The following is a 23,471-nucleotide window of genomic DNA, read 5'->3' as shown; positions in this document are numbered from 1 at the left end:
GTCACTCATTTCAAGAGGTTAAAATCAAAACCAAAAAAAGCTTTGTTTTATAACACAGCAACTAATTATGTTTTAACGACATAATTCCTGCCACCCTCTTCCACTACCCCAAATCAATGCACTGACTTTGGCAGAATTTAATGCTTCACATTGAAAAACACAAAAAGGTATGTCTGCATTCCATGTTTGTCTACCAGATTACTCTTTTAAAGCACATCTTTAATTATTTCACCACAAAGCTTGCACGTCACAGCGTAGTGAGTTCTGACACCTCAGCATGACAATTAATTATGTCTCAGCCACCTCTGCCGACTCTCCTTCACCGGTGCCTTTGCTCCCACCATTTGTTTCATCCCAGACTGACCTTCACCCCCTTCTAGAAATAAAAGAGCCATCTAGCAAGAACCACTTCAGATACCAGCTCCTTCCCAGATCCTTTTAGAGGGCAACTTTCAAACTCACTCCCTTTAAATTTCTCTATACTTTCCTGTTTACACTGGGCCTTGTACTAAAATCCTCTGTATACTTAATAAATTCTCAACATTCAGTGGATTCCTGTCTGCAACCACGCCCCCCACCTAATACACACACACTCAGCCCCATTCTAAATAACCTGCCAGTAAAGCCTTTTTTCTTTTTTTAACTTTTTAAAAATGATGTATCCCAGCAAATAGCTCCTATGGTTAAAACAGATTCATTGAAAATGTTCATAGCTATCTAAACGTCCATCAATAGGGATTGACTAAAACAATATGAGATCCTACAAAGCCATGAAAAAAAGGTATAATTGTATAGAGCTAACATGAATAAGTCCCCAAGACAGCAAGTGGGAAAAAAGCAAAGTGCCCTGGTGTGTCTAACTGTCCAATGAAGCAAATGGGAAAATCAGGAATAAGGCAATAACCATAAGGTTTGTTTTTTCACTTAAAAAAAAAAATAGATTGCAGAGTAAGGAAGAAAGTCAGACATTTATAGAAGTTAAGTAATCCAGCTTGTAAGGCAGTTGTTGACAGGCTGGATGGAAACTGACTGGAAACAATAACAGATTTGCAGATTCCATGCGTTAAACTCACTCTATTTGTAGTATGAATACACAAGGGACATTTATATATAACCAGTCTTATTACTGACAATGCTGGGGAATGGAAATATGTGTGTGTCTGTGGGCCTGCGGGGTGGGCTGTGGGCGGCAGTCGGATCAGGGGTATGTAGAGGATCCTGAGATTTATCAGGATGAAGTTTTACAGTATTTTAATCCTAGGGTTCCACGAAACAAAATGGGAAGAAGTTGAGGGAACATAGAACTATTTAGCATAAATTAAAGCATCACAGACAAGAGGAAAACAAAACATTGATTACGGTTTTCTTTTTTTGATAATTAAAAACCCTGAAAGCAAAGAACATGCCCTCTACATATTTTTATTATTGCTGTTATCATTATTACCGTCATCATTATTATTTTATTATTTATTTTGTATTGAAATTGGTGTTTGGTGCTGCATAAAGCCAAACTAATCATCATAACAAAATACCTAGTTAAAAAAATACATAAAGATATGATCAATAGTGTTTGTCAGGATAAAATATTTTTGCAAACATTAGCAAGATTCTTATTCCCAATTCTAACAGAGAAAAGTATGTACAAGCTAATCTGCACATTTAAGTATATCCACAAGGTGCCCAGGATAAATCTTAACTTTACATCCTGTGTTAAATTATGTCTGAGCTTTCCATAAGTATGCCCACGTTCCCATAAGCTCCACAGTCTGGGACACCTGGGGCCAGTTTTCAAAACCTGGGTGACAAGGTGAGGTGCATAAATAAAGGAAGACACCTCTCTGAAGACATTCCTGCTAAGAAGAGGGAGTAACAGCAGACAGTGTAAGAAAAGATTTATATAGTCCATTGACATTCAATGGGGAAAAAAACTGATGAGAGAAGACAGACTGAAATATAAAACTCAAGGCCCCAGGAGAAGTCAGACATCATTGTTTTTGTTGCATAAGCCCCTTTGATACTCTTCCTTCCTCCTTGGGTTTCACTTAATCTGTGGGCAATCTAGTCTTACTCTCTACCTCTTGTTCTCTCTATGAATCTGTCGTTTCATTAACACCACCCTACCAGGACTCTGGTCATCACAATTTCTGCTTCCAGCGCACAGGTCTGCACAGGTGTCCAAAGCTATGGCAGGAACTCGTAAGGGCTCAGGCAGCCGGTGTGAGCTAGACCAAACATCCAGGGCATCCGCCTGGAAGATAAAAGTTCCTCCAAGTGTTCCAAGTTCAGAGGCCCCACATCTGGCCACATTTCTGACTCACCCAGCTACTTTTGAAAATATAGAATCCTGAGTCAAAAAAACAAGGATTCTAATTGATTCATTTGAAGTAGGGTCTTGGACTCTGCATTATTAAAGCTCCCCAGGAGGTGCTGATGGCCAGTCAGGTATACAAATAATGACCTTTAAAGAGTCAGAGCTGCCTCAGGGTCCCCAGGTGAGCAGAGGGCAAGGAGGACCACCCAGAGGCCCAGGGAGGAAGAGTCAGCAGCTCCAGGTTTTTCTTAAGTCTCCCAAACATGGAGAGAGAAACCAAAGGACTTGCCCTGGCGCCACTGTCAGTGAGGGCCTCCAGTCAAAAGCTCTCCTAAGGCAGACAATCTGCCTTGAGTGCAATCTTGAGAACACAAAACAAAACAAAATTCACCAAGTTCTTCTTGGATACGTACGTGTTCGTCTCCCCCAATTCCAAGGCAAGTACAGCCTTAACCACTAACTCCACCTCTTGTCCTGGCGTCCATAATCATCACCTGCACCACTTACTTGCCTGCCATCACTCTCTTGACAGTGCTCACGTCAGCCTGAAATTTTATGTGTGTACACAACCAGCATGTCATGATGAGAAAATAACACTTTTCCTGTGTTCCCAACAAGGACCATCCAAGTGGACCCGACTCTCAGATGCCTGATGAGTTACCGAACCAGCACTCACTGCTCATCTGGTTAAGAAACAGCTGCTAAACTGGGGAAGGAATCCTAAGCTCTGAATCTAAACTCCGGCTCCAAAGTCCAGTCCTGACACCTCGAACCTTGACCCACTTAGTCAAATTCTCTGAAGCTCTATTTTCTCATCCGTAATAGAAAAATTTGCCCCTCAAATGGCTCTTATTGTAGACTGGCTGTAAACGGATCGCACTCTAAGGAAAGTGCTCCTTAGTCACATGTGAGAGACGATGCACCTCTGGTTCTGAGCCAGTCCTTGTAGAAGAGTGTTCCTTTGTAAACCCCCAGCTGTGCCCTCCCGGCCATCCCTGCCCAGCTGCCTGCCAACACAACCAGCTGTAACAGAGGCCACAAACCGGCTCCCCACAAGCCCACACAGTTGCAGTCATGTTCCATTCTGGCCCACAAGGCGTTCAGCCTACACAGATTTGAAAAGTCTGATTTAGATAATGACATGCGAACCCAGGAGAGCCAAGTGCAGTTCAGAGCACAGCCTCCAGGAGCTGCTCTGCCAGGGTCCACGTTCCAACTTCAGGAGCTGCACAAATGAACTCGACATCTCTGGGCCTCAGCTTCCCCACCTATGAAGAAAGAGGTGGGGGAGAGGACAGGAGAAGACCCCAGCCAGCTCCAAGGAGCTGCAGGAGAACTCAGTGAGCTCAAACACATAAACACAGGAAGTGTTTACAATGGCGCATACAATCAGCACCCAAGGTTCTGACAACGCTACCCAACCACAGATGAGGCCACACTGGGCCCTGACAAGCTCTACCTGGGGTGGCAGCCAACCCCCCGGTGGGGGGAAGGCCATGAGCTCCCCACCTCTCCACAATTCCTCATCCCCGAGGGTTCTACACCAGGTCCACCTCGCTTATCTGGACAACCTGCCAGCAGGTGACCACCTGTAGGGCTATCCCTCTGGTCTGGGACTTTGCAACTCCTGGTACCAAGAGGAAAGCAAGCAGCTCCAGTGGGTTTAATTTAATGATAATTTCCACCCTAGTCAGGCTCCATACATACGTGGAGCACCCCACAGAGAAGGCAAGAAGCACGAGAGCACAGGGACTATTAATGGGTGTTCCTGAGACAGTCAGAATAAGCAAAGCCTCCTGCAATAAATCAGGGAAGTCTTGAGAGCTGCAGTTAGGGACTGTTAACGCCAAGTCATCCATTTAATCAGTACAGCATTTACATCCGAAGGACTCAGCAGCGTGCCCTGGTAGCAACCAGGCTCTGAGGGTCGTCCTTCTATCTATGTCTACATGTTTACCCCCCGGCTAGTCACTACTTCATCACCAGTGCCTGGGACACTGCTTACTACAGAGTAGGTGCATATAAAGCATGTAGAACAATCCCTGGCATACTGTAAGCACGTAAGTAAGTACTACTGACTATCCTAACTGCAAACGTGTGTTCTCCTCTTAGGCCAAACTGAACGTTACATGTTAAACTGTAAGCTCATAATGTGGCCCTGGAACCCACCCAAGTGAACACAGCTGCAGTGCAGCAGCTTAATAAAAAGCCTTTCGGGGCATAGTTTTCCTTCTTATCTGGTTCTGAGTCACACACTTCGATGAGGGATTTGCAGCCAGGACTGGGTACTTCCATCCCTAATTGCACACTATTACTCAACGGAGAAGATGCTGGAGCACAGGACATTACAAATTATATTACAGAACCTGAAAGGGACTAAAAATATGAAGGGGTCCTGCCTTGCACTTTCAAAACAGAAACATTAGCAGCACACACTCGGCAGAAGATGAACGTGTGAAGAGTTTATCTGAAGTCCTACTCGTGATCTGTTTGTCAGTAATGCTCAAATATGGAAAAGTTAATGTGGAAAAAATGACAAGAGCAGCACCTCTTACCTGATGTCCAAATGCTTCCCTGCTCAAGTGCCAATTCCACATTTCCAGGCAGCCCCAATTACCACCTGTTTGTGAACACTTGTTACACTGGCTCGTTGTTGACAATGTCAGGGGAGCAAAATGTGCCACCCCAAAATGTACCTCTTTGACATGCTAATTATTTTGATCTGGCAACAATCAAGGCCCAAAAGACTCAGGAACCTTTGACCATCCCCCTATTAGCCTTAAAGAATTTAGAGAGAACCTGCTCCAGGAAGGCAGCTAGCCCCACAGTTTAACTGTGGGATACGAACTAGGCGCTGAAGACAGGGTGGAACCTAGCAACGTGTGTTAAAATGACTCTCTGTGCCCCAACATTTCTATGGCCCAGCAAATATTTGTTTACCAAACATTTGCTCTTTTTCAGCTTCCTGTAAATTGCCTTCCTTTCTTCTGAAGTCCCAAACCTCTGGCCCTGACATCCTCACTTGTGTTTAGCCAAGGATGGTATTTAAGGTGGTGGTTTTTTCCACGTTCATGAGTTAGTAAGCTTTCCTGGGTCTCTCCCATGTATATACATGTTATTAAATTTTTGTTTTTCTCCTGTTAATCTGTCTCATGTCAGTTTAATTCTTAGACCAGCCGGAGGAGCCTAGAAGGGTAGAGAGGTTTTTTTCTTTTTCCTTTCCCACAACTGTTTCCTCTCAGGAGGGTGTTTCAGCTGGAGCCCTGTTCTCCCTACCACAGTGACCACCCCCAGCTCTCACCTCTCACCACATGTTGAATTTGGCAATGGCAAAGTTTACAAAGGAAAATTATTTAGGTTGTTGCCTGGCTGTTCATTTGCCAGATGATGTGGCGATGAGGGGAGTGGAGAGGAGAAAATTTCAAGAAGGAAAAAAACAAAAATCCACCAGGCTGTTTTGTGGATCACTGAAGGAAAGAAACTAGCACAGAGGCCAGCCGGACACCCACGCAGATCCAAACATCTCTTCCTCCTTGCTTCCATTTCCCAACCTTAAGTAAGTTCTAACTGATCAGTTCGGCAGTGACAGCCGACCTATCTTGTGGTTTCGGTCAAGTTCCTGATTTTCATCTGTTCTTAAAGAGGTGCAAGAACTCCGTGTGACAGTCTTAATGTGGAGCGTCCACTGAGACGTATCCTGAAATGCGCGCTGTTTGACTCACAGACAGAAGGCTACGAACAGGTAAGGGAAGAGCTTTTCCTTGAAAGAACTTGAGCATGTATGAAGGGGGCATGAGAATGGAAAAGGAGACTCCTGGGCTAGGAAGCAACAGTAACACCGCACTGTCCTCGTTCCCAGTAGGTTACTTTGGGTTTGAGAACTATAACTTGTTGACATGGCAATGTATTTGCTCATGCTGGGTTTGGGATCCAAATCTGAAATTTTATCATTCGTGATTATTAAGGATTTCTGATTGTGGCTGTCAAAATATATCTGTGATGAGGAGATATCAAAGAAAATGCTTAAAAGGTATTCATCCACCCATGACAGACATTACAAAGGCTTGTATGTACATATCAAAAATGCCTCTAAAAACTGCAAAATCAATTGTGACCATAGTATCTCTAACTCAGTATGAGTATGTTTTTGTCTGCAGTGTCATGCTTGCAGAGACATACAGTTCGCATCTATTTCTTCATACACGTGTATGGGTAAAAGCTATTCCCTTTCCTGTTATTGGGATAAGTTAACCCAATTAATAGCTAGTAAGACATGTTATTTGCCTTTAAAGAGAATCATAAACTGTGAAAACATTTTTCCTATGCACAGCAAAAATTTGAGTTCAAATGCTACTTATGGTCTAGGACTAACCAGCTAAATTATTTAAAATACTTTAAAATTATGAATTTAAATTACACTCAGGGGAATGAGCACAGGTCCACTCTGTCAGCATATTCAACTAATCTCATGCAGTCCATCTAGTCCAGAAGTTTTTTTTTTCAAGAAAGGACAACTAATTCCATGGAGAAAATGAATCAAAAAATCACACTGGTAAAACAAAAAATACCACTACATCTTGCATAGTCATCTTCTCAAAGTATACAAACTAAACAGCTTTGGTGTTAAAAAAAAACAAAACACCTTGATATCATTAATAAGTTTAAAAAAAAAGTACTCATTATAAATATCAAAATAACATTTTACAGTTTGTGAACATAACCAATTTAAGACTTCAGTAAAATCTATAAATATACTCATAAAAGTATGCACACATATATACAATTACACACTGGTAATGTACACATCGACTATATAAATTGTCATGTCTGTAAGAACTCAGTTAAGGAAGAAATGTAGGGGACAGCAAGATACTCAAAGCATGAAGACCCGGGAAAGGAAAGGGCAGGGTGTGGGGAGAGAACCACTGTTTGCTGACACGCGACAGTGCCCATTTCATACTTAAGGAAGCAGGTAGACAGGGTGCAACCACCCTGACAAGGTCATCCAGCTCCTCTCACAGTACGCCTGAGCCCCTGGCCTCTAGGCGGGGACCTGCACTCCATCCAGGGCAGGAGCCAGCAGCCCACAGGGTTTCAATCAGCCCAGGCTGACCACTGCAATCACCCTCCCTGCCCTCCACCCTGCCCCACCAACCGCCAATCAGCATGTCCTTCAATTCTCTTCAACTACTTTCATCCTCAATCATGCATTTGTAGGGCAGTATTTTTAATTCCCTGGTGAGAAGATTGCTCAATCTAGTAACATGCACATATACTAGGGAGAAAAATTATACTAAAAACATAAAATTATAGTTATCCCTGACATGTTTAAATCGGACACAACAGGGAGATGGAGACAGGAATAGAAAAAGAAAGTCTCTCAGTGAATGGGATAGGGGCCAGGACCACACATTAAAACAGCTAATGGGTACACCAGGCAGCAAAGACTGAGAAACCACCCTCTGAGAAGCCAGACCACCAGGCTCCGGAGTCCCACTCCCCTATCTACAAAACCGTGATGACACTAGCGCAAGACTCTTGTAGGATTCGATCAGGTATTATTTGTAAAGTCTTTAACACAGCAGCATAGAAAATGTTCAGTAAATGTTAGCTCACATCATCACTGCTTTCACTATTATTATAAAGACTCATTTAATCAAAGTAGATGTGTACATACCTACATATCAGGCCATTAGAAGACATAATTTAGACATTTCAATACCTTTGTAGACCAAAGCACACAGATAAGACACAATACAAAACCATTTACAACAATGCCTCTCAAACTTTGCTACGTATGAGTATCACCTGGGGCACTTGTTGAAACACATACCCCAGGGCTGTGTTCCCCCAAGGTTCCGATTCGGTCAGCTGGAGCCAGGGCTTAAGAATCTGCACTTCTAACAACTTCCCAGGAGATGCTGGCACTGCTGATCTGGGGGTCCACACTTTGAGAACCACTGATGTACAGTGAACCCCACATTCACATCTGCCTTACTAATCAAACTGTCTACATGTTCCTCACTCAACCTAAGCCCATTAATGAGAAGGCAAAATAATGAATAAATGCTTAAAGCACCATATTATCCCTACATAGGGAAGCATTACATTATTCTTGATTTAGAAAGAAGGAAGGGGAGGGAAGAAGGAAGAGAGTCAAGATATTTCCCATTAGATGCAAAACACGTCTGAAGCCAGCTGCTGAAGACAGGAATACTGGGGGCTTGGGGGGGGGGGTTGTTTGTTGAAGTACAAGGAGTTAGCACTGTTTCTGCAGTAAGGTGGATGTCCTGGATGACCCAATTCGAGGAAGCTCACTTAGTCCAATGTGAGGAAGGCTGTAACCTTCCTGTACTGGCTGGCGGCCAGCACCGGTGGCACACATGAGGACGTGTTTCTGGATCAGACCATGCTAGTTCGAGCAGATGCACCAAGAGCTGGAACCCTGGCTGAATTTTCTCAGATGGGTCCAGGAGAGAGGCTGGTGACCCTATACTGCTTTCTCGGATGCAAAAGGAAAGAGTACAGAAATACTGTTGTCCATGACAATGTTCCTTCTATGCAGTGTCTACAGAGTAAATTTAGGCGTTGAGCCTTCCCTAAGCCCAAGTCTCTATGGTAAGAAACCAGCAGTCATGCTTATTCCATTTGGTTTCAGCATTTCCTTGAAGTTAGTTTGGTATCAGGTGAACTATCTCTGAAATACCAAGAACAGACCAGCCCACAGAGACACAGGCTGAAGCCAATGTGAGCTTTTCCTGCCATCTTCCTCACAGTCATCTTCACTTGCAGAAGGCTGTCTAGAGGTGGAGGGCTGAACACTACGGAGTGTCTTTCAACTGAAAATTAGATCATTGGCTCAAGGTGCCTATCCTGTCCAGGTAGAGCAGTAGTTCTCAAAGTGTAGTCCCCAGACAAGCGGCATCAACACTGCCAGTGAACTTGTTGGATGTGCAAATTTTTGATTCCAGACCTAGTGAACATAAAACTTTGGGGGTACAGCCCAGCAATCTGTGTTTTAATAGCCTTCTAGATAATTCTGTTGCATGTTCAATTTTCAATTCCACTGGGTAAAGTGTCACTAAGTCCTGGGACAGCTCTAAGTTTTCACCTGCTTTCTGGCGTAATTGTAAATGGCACCCTCTTTCTACTTCAGAAGTATCCTGGTTTGGACAATAAGTTGTATGGCCACTCTTACACTTCAGATTGGATGCTACAAAGGGGTTTCATTGGTTGGATTCTATTTACCGCTTGGGATTCAAATTAGCTTCATTTCTGCAGTTACATTCTGGTACTAAACCCATAGCTGCCCTGAATGCTAAAAATGTGTTGCCTCGTAAAAGTCTAGGGAGCATGGCTACAGAAACCCATTTCGAGAGAGGTACCCTATCTTTTTAAGGGGGAGGTAACTGGGTTTATTCATTCATTTCTGTTCAGAGGAGGTACTGGGAATTGAACCCAGAACCTTGTGAATGCTAAGCATGCGCTCTACCACTTGAACTATACCCTCCCAGAGGAATCCTATCTATCAAAAATAAAAAACAAACAAACAAAAAACCCAACCACCAAAAAACTATATAAAATCTAGTTTAATTCCCCAGCATGTGGGATCAAGTCTCCTCCACCAAGTCTTTCAAATCCTTTTTACTAAAACTTCTGGTTCCTCTACAGGGAGTTTTCTTTTCCTAATACCACCCTGGAAAAGTACAAACCTAGTAGGGAATCTACTAGTCTTATTTTTGCAGTAATTACCTAGCTATATTAATTCACAGAAAAACCAGATTTGCCACAAATCTTCTCGATCCACCTGTTCTTCTAAAGACAAAGTGAAATACCGGTCATCTGCTTTTGGATTTGATCTATTTTCCATCCCTTTGAAATCACTGTCTTCACTCAGCCTAAATTAAATTGCTGGCTTTTTATTCTCCACTGAAGTCTTCCATCTGTTGTTTCTGAAAAGCATTAGAGGCCTTAGATATCGTGTTCTGACCCTTCATCTTTCAGATAAAAGTCAGAGAGGGGTCGGTGGCTTCTACTCAATTATGTAACATCTGCTATTGAAATTAAGGTCTCAAAGGAAAAAGAGAAAGATCAGCTTTGGCCCAAAGGATATTGTGCACTTTGGTGTGATCACTAGGAAAAAGAATCTGATTCTCAGTTTTCTCAGATCACACACTTATTTTCATCACATCACTGGACTATGAACAATTTACACCGAGCAGACTTGAAATGTGTCAACTTTTCTGTTACCATGGTTGGAAGGCAAGGCCCACTGGCTGCTTATAGGATCCTCCCAGTGAGTCCAGCCCTAAAGTCAAAAGTTGGTCAGTTCACAGGAGGCTTCATCTAAGGAATGTTTCCATCCTGTTACAGAGGATAAACGAAATCTCCTTCTCATTTTAGAGCTATCTCAGTTAGTCATTCATTCAACAAACACTGATTCCTTACCATGAGGCAGCCACGATTCTAGACACTAGAGATACTCTGCTTCCAAGAGTCCCTCACCTCGTGGAGTTTACATTTTAATAGGCACAAAGACAAACCTTTACATCTTCAATCTTTCTCCTCTAGGAAATGATATTTATTCAGTATGACAACAACCTTTGGGCCTATTTTTACTTATTAGATAACATTTTTAGTTTATTTATAAAGATTTGGAGGGAACTCTAATCTCATCAGAAGTCAACCAGCATTTACTGACTTGATCCAAATCCCAGACCTAACCCTGTTAGGTAGCTAACAGCCCTGCATGCACTGTGATAAAAATAGAATATGAAAAGCAATACTAAACGCAGTGAAGTATCCTAGGAGCTAGCCCATAGTGTTTAATATTCTCTCATTCCAGTTTTTCTCTAAAACTGCCCAACTGTGTTTCTGCACAAGGATCTCACTGCCTCTTTCTCTACTATAAATATCTCTGCAAGCACCACCTTTATAGAAGTGAAAAAAGGAAGGAAAAGGATATGTTTTGAGATGAAAACAGAACCTAAAATGTAAGATTGGCAGCCCCTGTTATCACTGAGTCTATGAAGAGTTTGAATACAGTAGTCCTTGTTGTCAGGGCAACAGAGGTGGGTCTCTGGTTAACCAAAACACCAGACTAAGTAGGAATCACTTTTAGAAAGGGACAAAAATTTCCTTTGAATGCATTATCTTAACTTAAAATACAAAATATACTTTTACAGCCTAATCTTTCGGTGTTGTAGCAAGATTTTTTTCCCTGAGTATGGGTCTGCTGATTAGACAGTTCTGTAACGAATTTTCCTTAATAAATTCTAACTTTAGCACATTGGCAGTTACATCCTGTTTCCTAGTTTAGTTCAACTAGTATGAGAATTTTTAAATACTTAAGAAGCCACATGAGTTAAACAAAATAAAACAAAACAAACCCTAAACCTAGACTCTTAAGCCCTCAAAAGATGGGAGCCCATCTTAGCCTAATAAGGAAACGACACAGTGAAGTTTCTCCGCGAACTATTTTATGGATGGATGGCAACAAGGAGCAGCTTACACTAAGTATGTCACGGAAACAACACTCTGCCTCACTAGATTTTATCTAGATCCGTTCCTATTCCTACCCCACCTGAGGAAAAGCGCATGCCATGTTCCCACGAAGGGAGACCACCAGCCCTCACGCTCACAAAGCCAAGCAGTACAGCGCGGTAACAAAGAGCAAAGACCATGTGTTCTGGAACCAGACTAGTTCAAATCTTGACTCCATCCCACTTACTCTGATATGACCCTGACAAGTTTATTTAATGACTCTATGAGTCATTTCCCTCACTCATCATGGCAGTTAACTGAATTAATGTACATAAAATGCCCACAGACTGACTGGCATGACGTAGGAGAACAATCACTGTTTACTGATGCCATCGCCATCATCAGCTCGCCCCTTAGTAACACAAGTACAGCGTTTGATAGCAAGTACAAGTGTGATGCCGACAAGGACAGTGGGGCCAAAGAGAGAGATCCCAGCTTGTCGCTTAACCTCTGTCTGCTTGGTATACTCATCTGTAAATACCTACCAAATACTTACCGAAAAATACTCTATAATAAAATACTTACTGAAGAAGAACTACGCTAAGTTATCATCATGCCTGGTACATAGCTGACAGTCAAAAAACTTATAGCCATTAACACTCATGTATGTAAAAACCGACAGCATACACTTCATGTCGTAAACCTCCATTCCAACGGATGTCCTCTCCTGCACATCTATCAAACCTCCACCCACAGAACCTCAACCAGCACGACTGTGGACTCAGCATCTCAGTTGGGGCAGTGGAGGAAAGGCCACTTCTCCCAGAAAACACTTTCTAAGATAAATACTCAACATATAGGATACAATCGGGGAAAAGGACACAGGCTGTAGGAGCATCCTGTGGACAGAAAGAAGAGAATTAGGCCAAGTCTTGAAAGAGGAAATCGATTCAGCAATTGACGGGTGGGAAATAATAGACTGAGCAGGGAAACAACTTCAATTAATACACTTACTGACCTCAAAACATGTCTTCTTTTATTCTTATTTTGAGCCCTTGGCTTGAGACCCTGACCCTGTTTGAAACAGTCTCCCTCCAATCCTGACCTCTAACATTTAGCAACTTCTGTCCTCAAAACACAACACAAACCATCTCCTGCCCAGGAGGAGGACCGGCTTTGACAGGCTTTGTTCTCGGCGTTCACATCGGCCACAGTCCCCGCCATCTCTGCCGTCATTCTAACACCACATACCATCTCCACATAGTTTACAACATGCATCGTGTCTGCTCAGTGTCCTCCCTGCTCCAAGGGCGAGTTTTCTGGCTTTGACTTTTTCCCCACTGAATTTAGGTTGGGGTGTAAACTACACACAATAAAATGGACAGCATTTTAAATGTAAATTCAAGGAATGTGGACACCATGTAATCACCACCCTATTTACTACAATACAGTATTTTCCATCACAAAAGTTCCCTTGTGTTCCTTTCCAAAGTGTCCACATTTCTGGCTTATGTCGCTAGAACTTAGTTTTACCTGCAGTAGAGATGCATTTAAACAGACACGCAGTCTGACTTCTTTCACTCAATACAGTTTTGAGATTTATCCATACTGTCGGCATGTATCACTCTTTCTGATCACTGAGTGGTTTTCCATCAGTGTACCACGATTTGTTTACTCATTTTAATCTGCTGCTGAACATTTGGGTCATTTCCAGTTTCTGGCTATCATGAATAAAGTTGCTACAAATATTCTAGCAAAAGTCTTTTTGTGGACGTATGATTTCATTTCTCTTAGGTAAGCACCTAGGACTCAAATTACTAGCTCACAGATAGTTATATGTTTAACTTGATAGAAGTTACCAAACTGTTTTCCAAAGTAGATTTCCTATTTTACACTCCTACCAAAAACATATGAAAGTATTAACTGTTCTGTTTCCTTGACAACCGTTAGTATTGTCAGCTTTTGGCTATTTGTTTTGTTTTTCTGCCATTCTAATGAGTATGAGGTGGTATCTCGTCATTTTAATCTGCATCTCACTGAAGCATCTTTTTCATGTATTCCTTGGTCAAACAAGTTCTTTCGTGATTTGTTCAGTTAAATCTTTTGGTCATTTAAAAAAAACTGAGTTCTTTGTCTTTTTTATTAATGAGTTATGAGAGTTCTTAAAGCAGTCTTGAGTCCTTTAACAGAGATATAAATTGTGACTATTTCCTCCCGGTCCATGGCTTGCCTTTCATTTTCTTTATGATATCTAATGAAAAAAATGGAAGTTTTAAATTTTGATAAGGTATAATTTATTAACTTTTTATTGCATGGTTTAGTATATTTTATATCCAAAGAAATCCTTGCCTATCCAACGTGGGGAACATACTGTGTTTGCTTCTGGAAGCTTTATGGTTTCAGTTTTACATGTAGGTTTATGATCCACCCTGAATTACTTCTGTGACTCCTCCACGTCATCTGGTAATAGATCTCTGCAGAGAACAAGTGCTTTATAAACACTGCTGGCTCACTTATAAATGCCCCACAGGTTAAGAGAAGTGTATTCTGAAAGCCTGTTGAGAGGTCTGTGCTCTGCCTCAGGGACATATTGGATAGAAAATCTACTGACGAGAATGAAGTGATGACTGTGGCCCAAAGGAGCAACCTGGAAGCATCCATTTAGAACTGTTTTTATGGCCCTGCCTTTTGATAAGATTTTGACCAGGACAGGAATAATCGAAAGTTTTTATTTCTTTACAAACAGCAGTTTAACTCAGCACAAAAAAATAGAGGACACTTTGCTCACAATATTTTCTTCTTCTTCAAATATACATTAGAACAATTACCATGTCATTAGTGTGGACTGAATTCTCTTTAACGAATTAGGCACCATAAAAACCGTCAGTGATTCACAGCAGTTCTACTGAAAACTGACATTAAAGTGAGTAATAAATGTTAAAAATATTAACACACATTCTCTGTAGCCTAAAACATTCACATTATTTCCTAGGATTTAGATGATTATTTTAAATGTTTTACTAATATTTCATCTGGAAAACATGTCAACTCAAAAAATAGAAGCATCCTTGCTATTCAGATCAAGTCTATTACCCCATGCATCTTAAAATAGAGCATTTCAAGCTACTTCCTTGAGATTTTAGAAAACATAGGACTGAGTTTAGTAAAAATACTCTCCCGTTTTATTGAGGCTTGGAGAAATTAATAAATTAACTAGGATCATAGAGCATTTCATAAGTACTTGTAATGCAGTTGATAAAACAATCTACATACTAGGAAACAGACTACAGTGAAGAGCTGCACTATGACAGCTGCTTCCTGAATAGCACTGAGCCCAAAACACTCATTATTTACAAGGTTCATTTCTCATCACTCTGCTGCAGGTGAAGTTTCCAACTACAGCTGAGGAGTTGCCACTGGAAAACTATTTACATCTAAACAAAAACCAGGCACTCATTTGTAGCTTGTATGTATTCTATTTTTAACAATTACACAACTTCACAAGCTAACAGTTCTTGGAAATAATCAACAGTGGCTAGTTAGAATTTAGGTTGAAACAGAAGAGAAATTACCATATAAACCTGGTACTGTTTTGTTTTTAAAAGGTTTTATGTCTAGCTACTTGAATTTGGTTAAGTTGTGCATTTAAATTCCTCTTCTCATCAAGTGTTTCAATTATCGCCACTTCCTTAATAGCATTCCGTTATTTTCATGACTTCCTAAATGTACAATCCCTTCTACAGCCGAAGGTCAAATATAATAAAAGTAGCAAAAAACTCCCAGTAAGAAATACTGTCTTAAGCCATATATTTCATGAAGTGTTCAGTTAATGGTTCCAGTAACAGTCAAAATAAAGTTTTCATTTAAAGAACGTAAGAAACTCTAACATGTAAGAAATGCAGTCTAGAATGAGCTGCCCAAACAATATTTAATTAGAAAAGTTCTCTTCTACTTTACAGCACTGACAGAATTCACCAATGTCGGCTGCGAAGTAAATCCTAGTTTTCCCTAAAATCCCTTTTACATCACATTGAAAGCACCGCATGAGAAACCAGGTTCATCTCCAGGGAGGAGGGAGTGTGTTAAAGTGACAGAACCCTACGATGTGCTAGGCATGAGCATACAGCTTCCTGCCTAAGAGATGTCTTTTTCTTCACAGATGTCATGTCAACAGCATTTTTTTTGGTTCTAAACCTTGATTTTCTCCTTACCAGACAGCCACCTGCCCCTGGGCATATATGTCATTTTCCCTGTACCAAAGCTCTTCCCCTATGACTGGAGTTCCTTTCCACTGATTTTTTCATGTCACTTACTCTCTCCTCCGTTTGCTTAAAATCTTCAAGGTGCTAGAATACAAAAGAATATGCAAGGAAAATGACATGCGGCACCCCTTCTCCTGTTTCCCATAGCTAAGACTAATGTGGAAGTAAAAAATGCACTCCCTCCCCCATTAAAAAAGGACTGTACTATTATACAACAAATGCTCTTGTGCAAGGATAATTATATTAATGTCTAGAGTCTAGGCAACCTGTGTTTAACGTTAAGTTCATCCAAACTGCTTTCCATTTGGGTGATACTATGAATGTGAGCCCAGAAGTTCCTTACATTTGGGATTTCCAGATGCATTCAATGATAAGGTTCAAATAATTCACAAACTTGTTTACATTTTGGCTTTGATGAGCTCATGTTCTCACTGTAATGGAGGATTCTGAATGCCTTGGAAATTGAGGACATGAAGGGAAATCTAATTATTTAACAGAAATCAGAAGAGCCTTCCCCAATCTTACAGTGCCAGGAGCATCCATTAGCATAAAGTTCCCAAAAGCAACGCTGTACCACAAACAGAAGCAGGAGAAAGGAGGAACTGAAAGAAGACGGAGAAAGGTGGCAGCAAAGCCAAGGGCACCTGTCTACACCACCAAGTAGAACCTAGGCCAGTGGCGCAGGAACTCCTGTAATTAAATTCAAGGCACAGACGTCAATCAAATGTGTCCTTGAATCAGAACTAGTCAGACTCATGCAGAACAGGCCACTCTTGCCTTTGTCTCCAATCCTCAGGGACGCAAGGCCCTGTTCCAGGCCCTCTCGTTATTCCCTGAAAAGGGAGGAGACTCTTCTAAATCAGAAGTGTTCCCATATTGTTTTATTCATGAGGTGAATTTTTATCCAAACAAAATCTTACAGAGAACACTAACACATCAGACAGATGGAAACAGAAACAGTCTGGATGAGGCTGGGCAAAGATTCTATCTGCCTCCCTGGAAAGCCCTTGAGCCCAACGCAGAAACAAGCCAAGAACAGTCTGAGACCACTCCTTATGGGGGGTGATGCTCTTAAATGAAGCACCCATATACTCCCACTTCCCTAGAGAGAAGGAATCCCTACTACACTGTAAAAACACCATCACTAGTTTGAGGGAAGACGAGGGACAGGAGGGGAAGGAGACCACAAGTGGCGTTTGAGGAGATGAGAATAAAGACTCAGAAGTGTTTTCATGATATAAGATACAAGCACAAGGGCAAAATCAAAAACCAGAAGATAATGATGCTCAAAGATGAGAAATCAGCCCATGGTACTTCTGCTTTTTGAAAATTTCTCAGAAACTACATGCCTATGCTCTGAAAAATAAACTGTAAGATTTTCTAACTCTTTACCTTTACAATGTTAGATCTACTTTTAGTTTCTCTCATCAATATTCAGGCTAAAGTCTCAAAATACAGCCTCATACATTATATTCCACAAGTATCTCCCCTTCCTTGATTCCTTCATTCGTTCAACAAGGATTTGTTGAGGATTTCCACTGCACCAGGCACTCATCCAGGGGCTGCAGAGACAGCCGTGAATGAGACAATGTACCGGACTTCAGGGGTTGATAATCCTTGGGAAGGAACCGCCCAGCAGAATGGGGGCAGGACGTGAGGGGGCGTGTCATGTGATGAGGTGACCAGGAGCAGTCACAATGAAGGGGGATCAGAACAGCGGACCTGAAGAACACGAGGAGGACACAGGGAGGAAGAGCATTCGCAGAGGTTCCAAGATGGGTTGGACGTGTTGAAGCGGGAGGAGGTGGAGCGAGGCCAGTGCAGCTGCGCCGGTCGGAGTGGGGCTGAGACAGAGGAAGTGCAGTGACGGAACTGGGCAGCGGCCAGCCAGGTCACAGAGAGCCTCGCAGGCCAGGATCAAAATCTGGATCAAAATCTTCCCTATGTGGGTGCGAGCAACGGCATGCCAAGACACGGCATGTGTGAGATTAGAGGTCCGTCTGCAGTGGCCGCAATGGGGACGACAGGGGTTGGAGGAGGAGGCGAGTGAAGGCAAAGAGGCCGGAGAGGAGACTCCAGCTTCCCAGGAATATTATGACCAGGAAAAAGCTTTTAAATGCACAAATTCAGCTGCAGTTTGAGGAGCAACAATTTCAGGGACTTCACAGAATATAAGTGAGGAACTCTCTGTCCTGGGCTCTGTGCACTTCACACAATGACAAACCAGCTAATGAGCTCAGGTTTGAATTTCTGAGAGACGGGCCATAAGAAGTCTTCAGTAAAGGCGCTTAGGCACTTTCTTCTTTACCATCTGACAAAACTCACTCCTACCGCCCTCGCTTCTTCAATTTACAGGGCAGGATGTCCAATAATTATTTAGCTTTATGCTAAGTGAGCACATACTCTTCTGATTCCCCACCAGGCAAGTGTTTACAAAATAATGGAAACAATTACAGCAGTGGTATTGAAGACCAACCTCAAAACACAACCTTCAAAGTGCTGAGGGGAATGTCGGACGGAGCGAGGAAATAAAGAGTGTGAGATGTTTGCAATGAAGAGGAAAATAAGAATCCAAATATCCGTTCATAGGAAATGATTACATCACGATTCTTTCCTCCAACGGAATGGTGTGCAACTGTTTAAAAAAAAATGTAGAGCTTTAAGAGCTGACACGGAAAAGTCACCTGGATAAACTGCTGAGTGGGTGAGGGTTGGGAGCAGTGGCAGGAGATCCAACCACTGCCCGCAGTTCTCTGCCATTCTAGTATCTAATCACTGCTAACATTTACTAAGGGCTCTCCACACCTGAGAGACTGCACTGACACTCTGTGAGTAATGGGTGTTATCTCACTGAATTCTTACAACAATCCGATGGGATACAGAGAGTTATTCCCATTTCACAGATGAGTTAAGTATTTTAGCCAGACTCAAACAGCTGATAAGCGAGGGAGGCAGGATTTGAATCCAAGAATTTCAACCCTGCAGCCCACATTCTTAGCCTCCACATTACTCATCTCTCAGAGACAACTCCTTATTCACTAAGTGTATTAAATCAATTCACTTTTGGATTCTTTCTTTTAAACGAAATTACAGGAAACAAACAAACAGAAAGTCCACTTAGTGTTCTGGGAAATAATTTTAGGGAAAATTAAATTAGTGAGGAAACATGCAAAGCTCGTGACATTTTGGAAAGTTGACATGACCCAAATTGGCATTAAACTCAAGATCAAAGTACAAGGTGACTTCACAAACAAATATTATTTAAAGGCTCAGTGACCTATGATAATTCTTTCAGCCCCCACAACGTTAGTAGATCGTGAACACCACATTTATACATTTCCTCCTGGGTCCAGCTGTATATGAATGTTCAGCACAGAGAATGTAATGTTGTCCAGTTTAAAATTAAGTGAGTGCCCATCATTTTAAGGTAAGTTGGGATGATTCCAATTACCATTTTAGTAGCTGTCTCTTATGCTGATAACAAAGTAATGAGAGCTATTTCAAGGTACAGCTGAGGACTAGCCTAATAATTAAAGGGTGCTGGGCCACCCTAAATGCTTAAGACCTGTGCACACTACTGAGTTGTTGACCCATCTCTGCACCCACCTCACCTACTCCCCACCCCTCAGCCTCAGTGCATTCACGCAGGGGTCTCCTCTCCTCCCCCACCACCCAACAGTAATTCACAGCAGTGTTTTCCAATCATCTGAGAAGACCAGCAGAAGGTACATGTTTGAGACAGAACTATAACATTTCCCTGCCTCAACTCAAATCCTTCCCAGCTGTGTGACCTTGGGCAAGATGCTTAACCACTCTGTGCCTCACTGTCCTTGTTAAATTGGGGTACATTAACAACACTTATCTCATATACTAGCTATCAGGTTTTAATGAGATAATACAAATAAGGAATTTAGACACAACAGTATCTGGCATGTTATAAAAAGTCAATAAACGTCAGGCATAACTATTATTGCTACTGTTATTAACCTAGTGCATAACTAGGAGGCACAAACTCCCTTCGAGTGTTAAAGTCACCAAGTGACTTCTTTTACTTTATTTTGTCATTTATAAGAAACTGTTTACCCAAAGATAAATTTCTCAATCTTTTTTCCTTCTTTTCACTAATCTGTATTTTCTAATTTGCCCACATATTCATTAGCAAATTGTTTTAAAATTTAGTTCTTTAAAGTAAATGGAGTTCACTAAAAATTAAAGCGTATTAACTACAAAACTTAAGTTGTTTAAAGTAAAGGGAATTCACTAAAATCCCTTCCCCTCCTTCTGGCTGGGTGGGGGGCCACCAGAGCATCCACCACATCAAGTCTGGCTGAGTGAGCATGGGTCAGGACCACCTGGCAGGCACCATGCTGACATTAATCACAGGGCCTAGATTAACGTCTGGAGAGATCTCAGAGCACGAGCTGGCCACAAAAAAAGCCGGGGACAAAGCACAGGCCAAGGCTACACATGCTACTAGGGGTGACAAATCACCAAATTCTCAAAACAGAATAATCACAGGTGTGTGACTTACTCTAATAAGTCTAACAGGGTATATTCTGAAAACTAAAATGCTTAGTTTATATCATAGTACTTAACCAGGGGTTCCCAAACCCCCCACTATTGTATAAAATGTGTTTGTACACTTTTCTAGCTTTCTGGCTTTCATCAAATTCTGAAAGGTCTTCACAACCTAAAGCTGCTACAAACTGTTGGTTTAATAGTGATTCTCAACTTTAACATGCTCGTTAAAACACAAATCCCTGAGCCCACTGCCAGGGGTAAGGGTCTGGGGTAATCCTGGAGAACTTGCATTTTTAGCAAGTTCTTAAAGATGCTGGTGCTGTGGTCCAGTTCCAGGAACCACACTTTGAGACCCCTGGCTTTACAGAATTATGTGGGCATTGTGGCTTTATCCTTTAGATAAGCAACCGACCTCCCTAATAGAAGTAATGTAAGAAAATGAAGGGCTATTTCCTCATTACACACCGGTGAGTTACGTAACAAGTGGTGGCCATCTAGTTTGGCTTCCTCCTCACCAATCCTCCCGCCCCCCACAATTCTAGATAGCCTAAACTTGACTATCAGTTGAATTCAATTTGGCAAACGTTTATTAAACGCTTTGTATCCAGTTAGGTAGATTAGAACCTAGCTTCGATATTAGCATAACACAGTGCTGACAATATACCTCCGCCACCGCCACCACCTTCACCTTTTTTTTGGAGGGGCAGGATGGTGTCCCCAACATTCACACATGCGAGACACCTCTCTAATCTCTCTCATACACGGGTATTTTCAAATGAGGATGAGGAAGCGTATGATACAGTTTAGAAAATTTTACCTCTCTCCTGTTTCAGAATTAAATGCATAAACCACACTGGCTCTGAAGATCAGGATGCTCCCCACCCCCCGGAGAATCAAGGCCAGTAGCATCCAATCATTAAACACAGAGGGGTCACGAGTCCACGCTTGATGTGCAACACACAGAATGAACGGGGCCAGAAACATCCATGACCTAAAAGAACTCGGTCTGGGCAGATGGAAAGCCGAAGTCCAGCATAATGGATGTGATGCCCTCAGCATAAAGTTACCTAACAAGCTTGCTTGCAGATGTCTTAGTTTTAGTCTAATTTAGTGTGAGTACAGCTACAGCAGGAATGGTATTCTGAACAGGGAAAAACGACCACAGTCATTTACACAAATCAGGAGTTTATTGCTTTTTCAAGATTAGGTCTTAACACCTACACACCCTGGAAAATGTTCATCAGTACTGGGTTGTGCTTAGGTAAACTGTCACTAAAACATAGGTTTAAATATATATATAAATAGAGCTAGGTTAATAAGGAAGTAAGAGGTGAACATAAGTCCATTATATGTTCTGGAAGCAGCGACTCTTACACAAACAATTTGATGAGGCTAGGTAACGTGACGTTTGGCTCCTTTCTCCAATTTCAAACCACCGTGTCCATCAATTTGAATAGCCTTCCTTCTTTTTATAATCGAAACACACCCGTGCTCTGTTACTCCATCCCAATCAATAGCCTCTCCAGCCACACCCACCTCTCCATCCACACAGCGAGGACCCACTGTACCCCCAGCAGTGAGGTGAACACTGTAGTCGACCCAGAGCTCTCCCTTTAGCGTGCTTACAAATCTGAAATATTTATCACATAACAAAAAAGGGATTAGGTTCCAAATAACTCAGAATTAAATACAGGGATTATAGAAGGGAGAGAACAGGATGGATTAACACAGAGACGTCATGAAGGAATCAGAATTAGAACAGAGAATAAACAGAGCAGAAAAAGAATGCACTGGGGATTAAACTACAAACCAGGGGAACTCATAGCTTTTGTTTGGAAAAGTAATGAGCTCTTTAAGTGGCTGATGAAAGACTCCTCCTAAAGATTAGCGCAGAGTGTTTATACACAATACATGCTAAACTGACTCATAGTAGCTGCCAGTCCTACATTGCAGCAGCATTCACTACAAAGAGGGACAAAGGCAAAGCCTTTCTATCTTGAGGCTCATTGTAAGGTTTTAAATAGGTCCTGGGCTTTCAAAAGATTTGGAGGTGTTCAAAATTTCTATTCTGACTATCCAGAATGTATCTACTGTAGGGTGAAAATATGTCCCAATACGCCCAGGACAGACCAGGTTCACTCTTGGAGCCCCAAGTATAGTGATAACTCACATCCCGTTCTGCTCTCAAAAGTGCCCCAGTTTGAATAATAAATTACCAGGTCACCCTACCTAAATCTGTTTTGGTTAAACCTCTGGCAAGTGAAATCTCTTCAAAAGTACTTCCTGGAGCAATGTACCTCTGATCAAAAGGTTCCTCTTCGATCTTAAAGGTGAGATGAAAAGTACATCACAGTTCCAAAAGGGGTGCCTATTTCTGAAGGAAAGCCAGACATTCACAGCGCAGCACAGAGAGCACCATCCTCCAAGCGAGCTGTGCGCTCCCAGTGCTGCAGTACCATCATCCACGGCGAACAAAAGGAGCTCACCTCCTCAGGTGAGCCCTGCCTTCCACACCAATTCATTCTAAAGCACTACCAATAATAAATACATGTAATTATGGATTTAATATATACATGGATACATGTATCGGAGTTAAGGAAATAAGTTATCCTCACCAAAAAATTTAACTTTTAACTAGAATACACACATGCATACACCAAATAAGCCTACAAAATAGGAAGGCACTGTCATTCAAAGAAAAGACAAATATTTAAACGTTTTAGTGGTGACATTAGGTATTGACTCCGTGAAGCTCTCCAGCCCACATGCGTACCTGCAGGCTGGATAACTGGACTGACCCGATGGCTCTCTCTGTTCCAGGCCCAGCGCAGGAATGCCTAAATGGTGTAATTGGTATTCCAATGATCACAAAAGGGGACACAACGGAATTCAGC

At 41.9% G+C, this 23,471-nt stretch overlaps 2 protein-coding genes across 2 annotated transcripts in view; one reads left to right on the top strand and one right to left on the bottom strand.

Moving 5' to 3' along the window:
• MED12L (mediator complex subunit 12L) overlaps window positions 1-23,471 on the bottom strand; it is a 294,791-nt gene that overhangs the window by 134,799 nt on the left and 136,521 nt on the right. The window lies entirely within an intron of this gene.
• P2RY14 (purinergic receptor P2Y14) overlaps window positions 5,621-23,471 on the top strand; it is a 50,230-nt gene continuing 32,379 nt past the window's right edge. Inside the window, exons 1-2 of the mRNA XM_064492025.1 lie at window positions 5,621-5,867; window positions 5,954-6,053. The gene's annotated coding sequence lies outside the window, so the exon portion shown is untranslated. The remainder of the gene's footprint in view (window positions 5,868-5,953; window positions 6,054-23,471) is intronic.

This window comes from Camelus dromedarius, chromosome 2 (genome assembly GCF_036321535.1).
Source record: "Camelus dromedarius isolate mCamDro1 chromosome 2, mCamDro1.pat, whole genome shotgun sequence".
Taxonomy (NCBI): domain Eukaryota; kingdom Metazoa; phylum Chordata; class Mammalia; order Artiodactyla; family Camelidae; genus Camelus; species Camelus dromedarius.
The sequence above is the reverse complement of the archived record's forward strand: the minus strand, read 5'-3'. Positions and strand labels throughout refer to the sequence as shown.